Source organism: Myodes glareolus, chromosome 2 (assembly GCF_982192425.1).
Source record: "Myodes glareolus chromosome 2, mMyoGla1.1, whole genome shotgun sequence".
Taxonomy (NCBI): domain Eukaryota; kingdom Metazoa; phylum Chordata; class Mammalia; order Rodentia; family Cricetidae; genus Myodes; species Myodes glareolus.
The window spans coordinates 17616130-17629906 of NC_142027.1; the positions used below are offsets into that span (position 1 = coordinate 17616130).

The 13777-nt window shown below is 35.0% G+C and overlaps 1 pseudogene; it reads left to right on the plus strand.

Annotated features, from left to right (window-relative positions):
• The first annotated feature begins 232 nt into the window (after window positions 1–232).
• On the plus strand, window positions 233–9202 carry LOC125392757 (ADP/ATP translocase 2 pseudogene; annotated as a pseudogene).
• Window positions 9203–13777: the final 4575 nt, after the last annotated feature.

The following is a 13777-nucleotide window of genomic DNA, read 5'->3' on the forward strand; positions in this document are numbered from 1 at the left end:
TCCATAATTAAAATTAGATCTATTGAAAGAAAGTAATATATGTTATTTGATTATGACAAACACATGTCAATATATTATCATTAAAATGAACCATATGTAACTACTTTAGCTTATTCTTTCGGGATTAGCCCTTAATTAAAAAGAGTCATACAGGCCCCAGAGTCCAGGAGTCAAAGCCAGTTGTCAAGCCAGTCCCGTTCTGCGCTCCTCTGCCTTTTCTTTGTTTTTCAACATGACAGATGCCACTGTGTCCTTCGCCAAGACTTCTTGGCAGGTGGAGTGACCGGGGCCATCTCCCAAGAAGGCGGTAGCGCTCATCGAGCCGGTCAGTTGCTGCTGCAGGTGCCGCATGCCAGCAAGCAAATCACGGAGGATAAGCAATACAAGGGCATTACAGACTGCGTATTTCGTATCCCCAAGGAGCAGGGAGTCCTGTCCTGGCGTGGTAAAATGGCCAATGTCATCAGATACTTCCCCACCCAGGCTCTCAACTTTGCCTTCAAAGGTAAATACAAGCAGATCTTTTTGGGTGGTGGGGACAAGAGGACCCAGTTTTGGCGCTACTTTCCAGAAAAGCTGGCTTCAGGTGGTGCTGCTGGAGCCACATCCTTGTGCTTTGTGTACCCCCTTGATTTTGCCCTTACCCGTCTACCAGCTGAAGTGGGCAAAGCTAGAGCTGAAAGGAAATTCAAAGGCCTTCGTGACTGCCAGGTTAAGATCTACAAATCTGATAGGATTAGGGGCCTGTACCAAGGCTTTAATGTGTCAGTCCAGGGCGTTATCATCTACCGAGCCGCCTAATTTGGCATCTATGACACTGCAAAGGGAATGCTTCCAGATCTCAAGAACACTCACATCTTCATCAGCTGGGTGATTTCACAGTCTGTCACCGCTGTCGCTGGCTTGACTTCCTGTTCCTTTTACATGGTTCGCCGTCGTGTGATGATGCAGTCAGGACGCAAAGGAACTGATATCATGTATACAGGCACAATCGACTGCTGGAGGAAGATTGCTCGTGATGAAGGAAGCAAGGCCTTTTTTAAGGGTGCATGGTCCAACGTTCTCAGGTGCTCCTCAAGCACAGTTGCGTCTGTGCTTGTCTCGTATGATGTGATCAAGAACACATAATTATGTCTTCGGTGTTCTCCCCAAGAACAAGCATATTGTATAATCCACCATATCGTGAACATTCTGGACAGATTCTCTGGGCTTGTCTGTTTTATCAATGGCAACTATTTACCAGTTGAAAAGTGGGAAGTAATAATATTCATCTGACCAGTTTTCTCTGAAAGCCATTTCCATAATGACAATAATGATGGGACTCAATTATATTTTTTTTTATTTCAGACACTCCTGATAATAAAAATTGAAGAAATAAAAAATATCTAAAGATAAAAAGTAAATTAATAAAAAGAGTCATACATTAGTCATTCCTTTTACACATTTTTAAAGACTTTGAACTATATTTTTCAGGTTAATTTCTTTGGAAATGATTTTCACTGCATCTTTTACCCTTTAATTGACCAACTTCATGGGTTTTTTGTTTGTTTGTAAAAATATTTTCTGCTCTTTCTGACATGAACCTGTTTCTTAATATCAAAGCTTTCTTTATGTTTAACCTGTAATTTGGTTGAGTTTCCAGACAGAAGAATTTTAGGAGGCACATATGAAAAGGGACTTGAATCTGATTTTAACATTCTGTAGCGATTTAAAATCCTTGCTAGGAAGGAGGACCTGGAGGGAGGGGGGAGGAGCTTGAACTACCCACAGGGCAGGAGACCCTGACTGCTCTTGGGGATGAAGAGGGAGGAGGGGAGGGAGTGGGGGGAGTGGGAGGGTGTTGGGAGGAGGGGCGGAAATGGAGACTTTTGTATTTTAATAAACTTTGATAAAAAAATAAAATAAATAAAAAATTTTAAAAAACAAAAAACAAAAAAAAAAAAAAACAAAAAAAGAACTTCGGGGGATTAAATTGTGGCTTGCACTGCTTATATCTAATGAATGAGCATTGAAAAGAGAATAGAAAAATCAAAAAAAAATAAAATAAAATCCTTGCTAGGCACAACCATCATCACATACATGGAAAGACAACATAGGAGTAGAGACATGTGGGAACATTAATTAATATATTTGACCCTTTCTCTTGACAAGGGCTTATACAGATACTTAGGCTTGCCAATGTGAATACAAAGCAAGTCTAGTAAAAATATCCCTAGATATTTTCTTCTCAAGTGCAGAACGTCCAAAGGGATTTGCTAATTGAGTTGTTACAGGCATGGCTGAGCAAGTTAAGTACTATGGTTCCACGTGTTCAGGGATTAACTGTGTTTCATTATGTCAGCCAAGACTGATTGCCAAAAGAGGAGAATGTGTCACAGTTTAAAACATTTGGTCTCCCTCAGGGTTGGCTTTATGTTGATTTAGTGATAATTGAAGTTTACAGGCAAGGCCACTACATTCTCACCTTAACGGAAACATTTATAATGAGCAGGAAGCCAGAAAAGAGCCATTTCTACTCATGATTACTTAATTTTCTAAATGAATGCAACAAGTATATCATGAAAAATATGTAGTAGTTTGATTCATGGTTATAAACTTAACGAACATTTGAAGAATATGGAAATGAATACAGTTCATGATTTTGGCTGTTTTTCTCTTCGTGGGGTCAAACATAGGGGCTCTGACATGATTGGCAAGTGCTCTGTCATTTGAGCAGAATACTCAGGTTCATCATATAAGCTTCTTTTGGTTAAAACTTAAAATATGAGGTGCTGAAAGTTGCTTGGAGACTACAAGGTAGATATGCACATAAAAACAATTCTTACACTAGAAAGCTAGTGTTTTCTGAAGAGCTAACAGCAACTGCAAAAATTAACATTTGCAAAAGAAAGTTGTGATTAAGTATAATTTGTCCCTATAAAAACACATGCTAATTTAAGATTATTGTAAACAATTTAGGAGATAGGAATTAATGGGAAGTGACTAGGCCATAGGGAAAATTTCACCTGAAGATACAGTTGTTGTTTTGAATAAATGAGAGGATAATTGGTCTTGAAATAGTAGATTGATTACCAAAAGAAATATGTTTGGTCCATTTTTTAGACTCTCTATTAGAATATTTAAGAGTAAGTATATATATACTCGGGCTCATTGTTGAAGATCTGGAAGGCCTAGGCTAAAGTATGAAATTTCTTATGCTCCTCTTTTTATAATACTGTCTTTTGGTCTCTGATTTTAACTATTTTATGTTATATTGGTATTATGTTATGCCTTACAAATAACATTGTTTTTGGTGTGTGTGTGTGTGTGTGTATGTGTTTTGTATGTGGTCATACATGCCTGCATGTGTTTTGAGGCTAAATGCGGAATTTAAGAAAGATTATTTGCTATTTGTTGTTAAAATATTTCCATATTTCTTTTCCATCAAATAATAAGGTATTTAAACATTTTGAAAATTATGTTTTGGAGAGTGAGTGACCTATATTTTAAAAATACTTTAATTACTAAAATTGTAGTTTTATAAAACACAACTATGGAGTATATGTTAGTAAACAACTTTGTGCTTTGAAATATTGGCAGCAAAGTAGTTGGCCCTGGATAACCTTTAACCACCAACTTTCAGTTAGCATCAAACACTTTAATAATTACACTAAAATGTAAAATGTAAAATGTAAATGTAAAATGATCATTCTAACATAAAAAATTAAAACTTTCATTGCAGAAGTATAAAGAGAAACCTTTTTAAACACATGGTGACAACAGTGCTCTTTCAAATATTGCTCTAAAAGATCTGGCTTCATAGATGATACAAATAATGAAAATGTTCTAAACAAATTTCTTTTCTTTGCATCAGAATAATACTTCAGCCGGGCAGTGGTGGCGCATGTAGTAGCACGGTAGATTCACTCACCAGTAAAGAAGGAAGGTGACAGGCACAGCACACAGCTCTCCCATTGCCTCAGAATTTCTGATATATGTGTCTCTGATGGAAGTCGTTACCCGCTCTAGAGTAAAATCTCCTAATCTTACTGGGCCCGCCTCAGAAATACTCTTTAAAACCCCCAAAAAAGCCTTTCCTACTTGGTTCCTGATCCAGCCCAGTTGAAAACAAAGATTAAAAGTCACAGTTATCATTTCTTTAGTTTTCTTCTCTTTTCCTTTCCTTTTCTATTTTTTCTTTCCCTCTTTTTTTTCTTTCATGTACAAGAAGCACTAATTTTTATTCAAATACCTAGAATCCCAAATACAGTACAATTTCATTGATTGCCCTTCTATTGTCACTGTGTCTCCCTGCTTGTTCATTCTACAGATCGATATTTTGTAACCTTAATTCACATCTCCTGTTTCATTTAGCCTCCATTGCTGACAGTCTCTGTTTTGCTCTCTATCAAAACACACTTCCTTTAAGATGCATAGCTTTATTTTTTATTTTTTGTACAATTTCAATTAAATATATTTTGATCATATTATTTCTCTTTACATTTTCCTTCCCAGATATCATATGCTTATATGCATATATACATATGTATGGTATATATTTCTTTATGAAAAGGGTTATATATGTGTATGCATGTATATATATGCATATATATGTGTGTATAAATGTGTGAGTGTGTGTGTATGTGTGTGTGTGTGTATGTGTGTATGTGTGTGTGTGTGTATGTGTGTGTGTATGTGTGTGTGTGTGTGTGTGTGTGTGTGTGTGTGGTTGATATGCCGCTATGAGTTATATCAACCAAACTCCAGTCCCTATGACCATAATAGGGTGCCCAACTATAAAGTGATCTTAAATTTTGCATGTGCTATTTTTTTATTTTGATTTAGTTCAGTATTTTTCTTTTGTTTTATTTCTTTTGTTGTTGTTATTTTTGTTTTGTTAATTTGCCTCTTTTGATATTCCTCTTTTTATTTTTCATTTGTACTTTTTAGACAAAATTGGAATTAGGTGGGGGAGAGATTCAAAAAGGGGTAGGAAAGGTGGAAGAATAAGATCAATATGTATGAAAAAATGAACAAATTTTTAAAATAAAAGAGAGAACAGCCAGGCAGTGGTGACTCAAGCCTTTAATCCTATCACTCGGGAGTCAGAAGCAGGCAGGTCTCCGTATATTCGAGACTAACCTGCTCTACAGAGTGAGAACATGTTCCAGGACAGGTTCCAGCGCTACACAGAGAAACTCTGTCTTGAAAAGCTAAGAGAAAGAAGGAGAGAGAGAGAGAGAGAGAGAGTGAGAGAGAGAGAGAGAGAGAGAGAGAGAGAGAGAGAGAGAGAGAAACAAATGATCAAATCTGTTGTTCTAATTTATTTGTAAGAAGTACACTTATCTGTATTTATTAAGTTGCAAATACAAATGATGGCTCACATCTGACCTAAATAGGAAGTGGTTTGCCATGAGATCACATAATTTGGAATACTTTGTTGTTGGTGTGTATGTGTTAGAGTTCCAACACTCTGGTAAATTACATAGAGAAAAGAATAGCTCATATTTCAAAAGTGTCAAACTTTCCTCTCTTTATTTGTGTTTGTGGGTAGTATATTCCTTCATATTTCATAGATATACAATGTTGCTAACATCAAAGTCAATGGGGCAGAAAGAGCAAGAAGAGAATGGCAGGTAAATCTTTCAGGGGCATACCTCTAATGACACTGATTTAGGAGAAGGAAAAAACAGTGGGAGCCAGAATTTCAGGGTTTAAGTTCAGCAACAGTAATAAAACTGGCAGCAATAGAAACATTTGTACTTTTACTCTACCTGAGTTTCCTTCAGCCATGTGAGCATGCTCTAAAAAGCCCATACGCTAAGTGACCTGGCAAAAACAGGAATTGTGCCAAGGTCAACAAAGATGTTCCTCACCGGAGATTTTCATCTTGCCTTCTTGAAATCTGGCCACAGGAGAGGTGTAACACAAATATGAGGTTCCTCTGCATTTTCTCCCATAATGAGTTTTCCCCGTTTATCTTGTACAGTTCCTTGTAAAGTGTGAGATGAACCTGAAAAATACAGATTGCTACCTATAGATTCAGGTCCATACATGTTACCACATGGCTTCCTTTTGTTAGACTTTCCATCATGAAGGTTGCACAATTTCCTTGTAGAGCCTTTAGCTGGGATAAAGTGATGGTTTTCCTTCATTGGTGATACCTTCAAAGAGAAATAGCAAACTATTTACCAAATAAGCATAGTGCATTGCTAACGATGAATATCTTTACTCCTTCTAAACAACTTTTAAAATTCTGAAAAATATTAACTACAAGCAGTGAAGAAATGTGTGGTATTAGCATTCATAGTGTCCGTGATTAAAAAAAAAAATTAGAAAACCAGGTTCTCACAAGCCTTCCACATTGGTGTAGAACATTCTTCCAAAAAAAAAAAAAAAAAAAACAGCAAAATTTGATTCTAGGTCACCCCCTTTGGGAGGATCCCTCTGCTCTGCAGAATAAACTTCAACCTCTTTGCTTGTTGAATTATGATTTACCAACTCTTCTGGACACACACCACCAGAAAATGTATAGGTTTATGGAGCATGCTGGCCAAATACTCAATAGAAAATATCTCAAACATTTTTAACTGTTTGAGACTTTGGAATTCTCTAATTTACTTTGCTGTGAGAACTAGTGAAATATCTACACTCCTTATGTGCAGAGGTTTACAGTGGACTCTTCGGGGAAATAAAAATGGGTTTTGGGAGCTCTTAAGTGTACTGAAATACTTTGTGGTTGCCATAGAAATAACCTCTATCTGCACATTTTGTTCAAAGCTCCAAGGTAAGGAATTATATAGTATTTGGACATTGAATGATACAAGGATTTTTAAAAATATTTCTTAGTGTAGTAGACACTTTGAATGTAACAAATGTGTTATTAATTCAATAAATCAGTCAAGATCATAAATTCTATTGCTATCATTTTTCCTATTTAGATATGTTAGCAGTTAGAAATTGAAGAGATGATTTACATGATCTTTCCCTATTAAGCTGTCTCTGTCTGTCCTTATCATTTACCTCCCTTGATTAATTTTCAATGCTTCATTAAATTACTCCCAATTAAGATAATAACCTTTAAAACACACGTTTTTGTAGTGTAAATGATATTGTTAATGCAGAAAAACAAAACACAAGGGAGAGTTGTACTTCATAAGAGAGTTTGCCTCTATCTTACCATACCTAGTTTTTCAAATATTTCATTGTTTTCTCAAAATGACCTAGATAACATCTAAAGTTTCTACCAGCTCTCAATGGTATCACAACAGCCATCGGTTTTCACCATAGGTTTCAGACAAGAAAAACTGATTTGAGAGAGATTCCCTGAAGGACCTATCTTTCTCACAGTGGAAAACACATAATCACTCCATCCCAATACTACCAAAAATCCTCAATTTTCCCAGGTTCAACTCAGAAGTCCAAAGCTCTTCTCTAAGTCCATGAAACCAGAACAAGAGGGATATGGAAATGATTTATTATTTAACAAAGGAGCAAGAGGCATAGTGACAGGAACAACATTCTCCAGAAAACTCTGGAACTCAGCAGGGAAGATGTCAACACTTCAAAAATGATGGTCATTCACATCAAGTTTTACAGTGTGAAAAATCTTCTGGATATAAATTCCTTAAATGTGAGGCCACCATGCTCTTCTTTGTTGAATTTAGTTGAGAATTCAGCAGGTATATGCTGAAACATACGAGTGCCAAAACATTCTCTATGTGAGAGGAATGTTGCTAAAAGATTCTATTGTTTGGTGTCCAAGTGGGTGGCACTGCCTTCTGCAATCTCTGCTGGGGATTTGAGCATAACATTGTCATTTTCACTGACAAAATGGGAACCTTGCCTCTATCACAGCACGTGCATTTTGTATCTCTCAAGAATCAGTATCACATGGATATACCTCCAGCACAGTATATCTAAGCATGCATCTACATGACCTACAACTGAAGAAAAAGGAATATTTTACCAAGATGCAATAGTTTAAGGAAGTTTGGGCATTAATAGCTTTCAGTCTTCAGGATCCCAATGTTTTCAGCTATTAACAGACAGTATTGTCTCTATGATTTCCAAAATGCCTCCATGATTTCATAAAATTTAGCATTTATAATGAATCAGTAATAAAGAATAGATGCTTTGACTTTTTCAATGGCTCCTCCAATGAAATTTAAGTATTTGCTATTTCAAAGTTTGTCAGTGAGGTAGCAGCTATTTATTTTAATTTATTAGGGAACTCTATTATTCAGCAAGATTTTGTTTCTTAAGAGGATCTCACTTTATAGCTGGAATGGAACTTAATAGATTGGTCAGTCTGGCCTTAAACTCAGTGCAACATCCTGCCTCAGACTCATGATATCTAGTATCATACACTGAGCAACCATTAACGAGTGTGGAAAACATATGTGTATTTTAAAGCTTGTTTTTTTCTAATTTAATTGAGATCTATGTTTATATTGCATGCATGGTTTTTATTTCATTATTTTATATTTTGAAATAGAAAAATAATATATTTCAAATGGCAGGGCATTGATATTGCCTGTACTCTCAAAATAAATAATGTAAATTTCTTAAATTCCATTACTTTTGGAAGTCGATGTCTTCTCTGTTTTAACACAAGCTGACACAACTGTTGTGACACATTCATTTTATGAGGTTGTTTTACATTTTTTCCCCTGCTTACTTGAGAGGCAGATACATCTGGCAACTCATTTAAGTCAGCGACATTTATTAATCACTTCCCATTATTTCAGTTATGATGTATGAAGGCTTTCACACTGGTGAGATTTCAAAAGTATCTAAAACTGATGAGTCCCATTTCCTCATTTAGAATCTATTATAAAATGATCTCCTGAGAACACAGCCACCTGTGTCCTGTTAGCAGCTTCTGGTCATCTGGAAACCCTGAGTAGAAAGTGAAGTATTTACTTCCTTGAGCTACTTATTCATCACGATGTCCTTCACCTAAATAGGCCTAGTTGGTATTATAAATGCATGTATTTTAGTGTAATTAATCATTTGTCCTGTTATATATATCAAATGTTTAACTATTTAAATTTAGGAGCTCTAATATGCTATCATCTGTCTATCTATTGGTCTATATTTCCATGTAAATATACAAATCAAAGGAGGAAAATTAATATTTGACATTTCTTCAAATGTTTCTATTTATCCCAGAAGAAATTTAAAAAAGATAGACACAAAACAAGAGGGAAGGTCAAAATAATACAGTGATGTAGAAGAACAACAAGCCATATTCCATTGTTTTAAATAAATTATTCCTTTAAATATTAAAACAAGATACAGATGTGTAGCATGAAGGGGCCTGTTTGTTGGGTTAAATTAAGATGTAATAGTTAGCCAATAAGAAACTAGAGCTAATGGGCCAAGCACTGATTTAATTAATAAAGGTTCGTGTGGTTATTTTGGTGCTAAGCTAGCTGGGCAGCAGGGATGAACAAGCTGCACCTCCTTTCAACAGATCCCAATTAACAAATTTCCTTCACTGAGACTCTACTTTCTAAGTTCCACATCCTTGGGAAATAGCAACAACAGCTTGAAAAGAGGTCTTCATGCATGTGAGTGTATGGTAGATATTTAACACTCTATACAGAACACCTTAATATATTTCATTTCAGTTCAAAGTAATTAAGCTATCACCATCACTTCATTCTTTATTTATTTTGTTATTATGTTACTTGCTCCATCATGCCTGTGTAAAGCATGTAAATATGGAATACTCATTTTTGTCCTCTAAACTGCATGAATTATAAGTTACTTTGTCACAAAATTACTGTCATTGATCATTAGTTTCAGTTACCTGTTGCATGAAAGAAATTAATTTATTCTCATAAGATTTTCCACAAGTAGCATATTCAGAATGTTCCAGTGGCAGAGTATAAAGATGGTTGTGCTTAATTGTTACAAAAGTCAGAAAACTTTGATATATAAAATAGAACCAATAATTCAAGATAGTTGGATGTGCTTAGCTATCTGGGCAAGGGATGACTTATAAATTAGATAGGAGTGCTTTATAAATATGTTGACAATAGGTTTTACTCTGGGTTTCTGGGACTCATCAGCCTCAGGTAGCTGACTAAATTTATATTGAGAGACCTTAATTCCCTCCTTTTGAGATGATTTCAAGTACAATTAGGTAACTGTTACTCATCTCCAGGACATAAGTGACATTATTACATAGACCAGAATATCTCTAGCTATTGTGTAGCTAATAAAAAAAATAAAAATTGTGTTAAGTCCTTTTATTTTAGAGTTTTGTGGGCTAAGCTACCTGGGCAGCAGGGATGAACAAGCTGCACCTCCCTTCAACAGACCCCAATTAACAAATTTCCTCCACTGAGACCCTACTTTCTAAGAGTTCCTGATCCTTGGGAAACAGCACCATCAGCTTGAAAAGAGGTATTCAGGCATATGAGCAAGTTTAGCCAATTATTTTATAATACAGATATAGCTTACATTCAAGTCCTTTTTACAGCATTGTTTGAGGTCTTACAGAGAGAACATGCTGAGAAGTAAATGTATCACTTTTTCCTAAAGTACTCCCTGAATCTACACTAAATAAATTATTTGACAGAAAATACTACTAAGGGCTAAAATTGATAAACTGATAGGATTTGTGGGGTAGCACTTATGAATCTAGCAGATAATACTATTTGCATATAAGTATGTATTGTGAGTCTGTATGTGTGCATGCATGCTTGAGTGTGTGTGTCTGTGGGTATGTGTGTGTATGTTCATGTGTGAAGCGTATCTGTGTGATATGGAGTGACCAGAAACAAGTTATTTCCAGGATTTTATTGAAATACTTTTTCAAGATTCTCTTTAAAATTGAATGATTATGGATTTATACAGATCTTAATATGTAATGGCCTTTTAAAAAATGAAATATTCCAGTTGAAGAGATCATATCATGTCTTTATTCATACCGCTGATTGTAAGATTACATAGCCAATAAATTGGTCATCAGTTGATTGTGATTCTTCACATAAATCTGCTTTATTCTCAATGGTCATCTCCTCTTCATAGAGCCCTGTACAACAAAAACTGGCAACTTGGCTAATTTATATTTGATATTCAAATCTGGGCCTGAAATACACATAGTGAATATGTCAACTTAAATGGGAAATTACTAATTTAATGTCCTAGAAGCAGAGGGTTCATCCCTATTTGTTGTTTTCCAGTATAGTAGACCTGAAGCAAGACAGCAGCACATAACATTGTGACTAAGATGCAACATGTGTATCTTCTTTTCTTTTTCATTTTCATTTTACCTTGCTGGGATTTCATAAGTTAGTACTGTATTCATACTATGTTTCCCTCCTTCTCATTCTGTTTGCACTAAGATCCTCTCAAATTCTTAAGTATTATTACTTGAATTATGTTTGTTTATTTTTAATATTATTAATATTTATTTTTTATTGTTTCAATTATATTTTTTATTATTTTTAATTACTATTACTTTACTGTAGCATGAGTTCTAATTGGATTTAATAATAAAAACCCCAAGTCAGATATTAGGGAATGAAGGTTGAATGATCAGATAAGCAGAGTAAACTGTCACTAGTTCTTACCTCTACAAAATCCTCATGACCAATGGGGCAAGATCCTGACTCTGTGAATCCAGAGGCTAAATGCAGTATCCTGTCTCTACAAGTCCTCACACTGAATGCCTTGAGCTTCTGATTTTTCTCTTTCATATTTTTCTCTGCACCCAAACCCATTTCCCTTCCTGTCTCCCAAGTACTGGGATTAAAGGTGTGAGCTATCACTGCTTGGCTCTGATTTTCTTTCATACTGGATCAATATTGTGTAGCCCAGGGTGGCCTTAAACTCAAAGAGATTAGTCTGCCTGTGCTTCTAGAGCGCTGGAATTAAAGGTGTGAGCTACCACTGCCTAGCCTCGATGGCTAATTATTGGCTTAGCTCTGATCTTTGGGCAAGCTTTATTTGTTAGAGCACCAACAAAATATCACCATATTCTACACAAACACACACACACATAAACACACAAGAATGCAATCTGAGAAAATGCAGGCTTGGTGATGTAAACGCAGGCATTTCCTTATGTTTGGTGGAGTTGTAGAACCCAGAGCAAAACCTACTGCTATTCATTTCTTAAGCTGGTAGGTATTTGAACTGCATTCTAAGTATTCCTATCCATATAAGTGTAACTCACAATCCTCATTAAAGATGCTTTTTTGTTAAACTGACTACTACAGAAATCTACAAGTAGTTCAAATGTATAGATTCTGATGCTTACGAAGAACAGACAGATACAGCGAAGAACAAACAGTAATATAGTAGTGCTTTGACCCTATACCTCAAATTTTGGGCACTTCTAAACATGAAGCCAGATGCTGGAGACCAGGTTTTCAACACTAGTGTCAGCCTGGACACTTTATATTCAGACCATAAAGCTAAGCTAATTTTATTTCTTCACTGAGAAATTCTTGGTTTCATTTAGCTCTATTGATGACACGTTCTATCTAAGATCAAACTATATTTTGTCCTTTGTGTGTCTTCATATGTATTTATTATTCTCTCCACCTTAAAATGCATGATATTGAAAAGAAATAATGAGATTTTATCACAGGAGCTTAAGAATCTCAGGACAATAGTTTTGTAAGATATTTCTGTAAGATGCTCAGAGGAACTTTTGTTTATCTGATCATAATTCCCTGTCCTAGACATTTTTAAGAGATATCACACTGCGGTGCATTTACAAAGGATCTTTCAAGCCCAGCATGATTTTTTCTTAAATCTGAGGCGCCTTCTTAAACTGAGAATACATTCGCATCTGTAGGGTTTCTTTACAACCTGATTTTTAGTGTTTAATCTAATAAGTTCTTTCTTTTTAAATATAACTGAGCATAGTTAGCTTCCACATTCTTTTTTTCATAAGCCATAAGTAATTAATTTTACTTTTAATATCATTCTGAAAAATTAACTTATCAAAACCAACCAGTTTATTTGGAATGTTTATGTCTTCCATACACTTCTTGTCACTTATGATACAGGTATATTTGGCATGTATTAATAATTTTCTTAATTATTTAATGGTCAAAATTTAGAAATACTAAGGTACAAAAAATTTAATTAATTTTCTTTTGATAGCGTATTTTATATTAAATTATAATAATGTGTTACTCTTGTGTGTATATAGAAGGAGTATGTGCACTTTAGAGCAGGCTCCTAAGATTACCAAAAGGGGATGTTGATTTATTGGACCAAGACTTTGAGAAGGATGTGAACCATCCATTAATGAGTGCTGGGAACAGAGCCTGGGTCATCTTTTAGAGAAATATATGCTATTAACTAGTAAAAAAAATTCTCAGTAGCCCCATCAGTCCAAATTTTAATTTATTTCTGATGAATTAGACAAATATACTTTGTTCATGACATTATTTTATTAACAGAAATAATTTATTTCTGATTTGATTCAAGAAACTTGTCTGTTTCAATGGGTCCTGACAGAAAAAGATATATAGAGTGACAAATATTTATACAACTGTGACTATATATATTGCATATCTAGTTACATAATATATAATGAAATTATCAATAGTATTTGCTGTTTTTTCTTTTTGTCTTTACTTATTATCATAAATAGTTTTTTAACAAAGCATGTAAAACTCCAAATTCATCCAATAACTATTTATCTATATACTTCTTCTAGCTGATTTTAATAAATATCTCAATAATTTATTTACTAATTTTCCCATCCTTATCTCTAGTGCCTGTAATTGGCACTTTCTGTCACTGCAGCCTTCTGGGTAAGGTA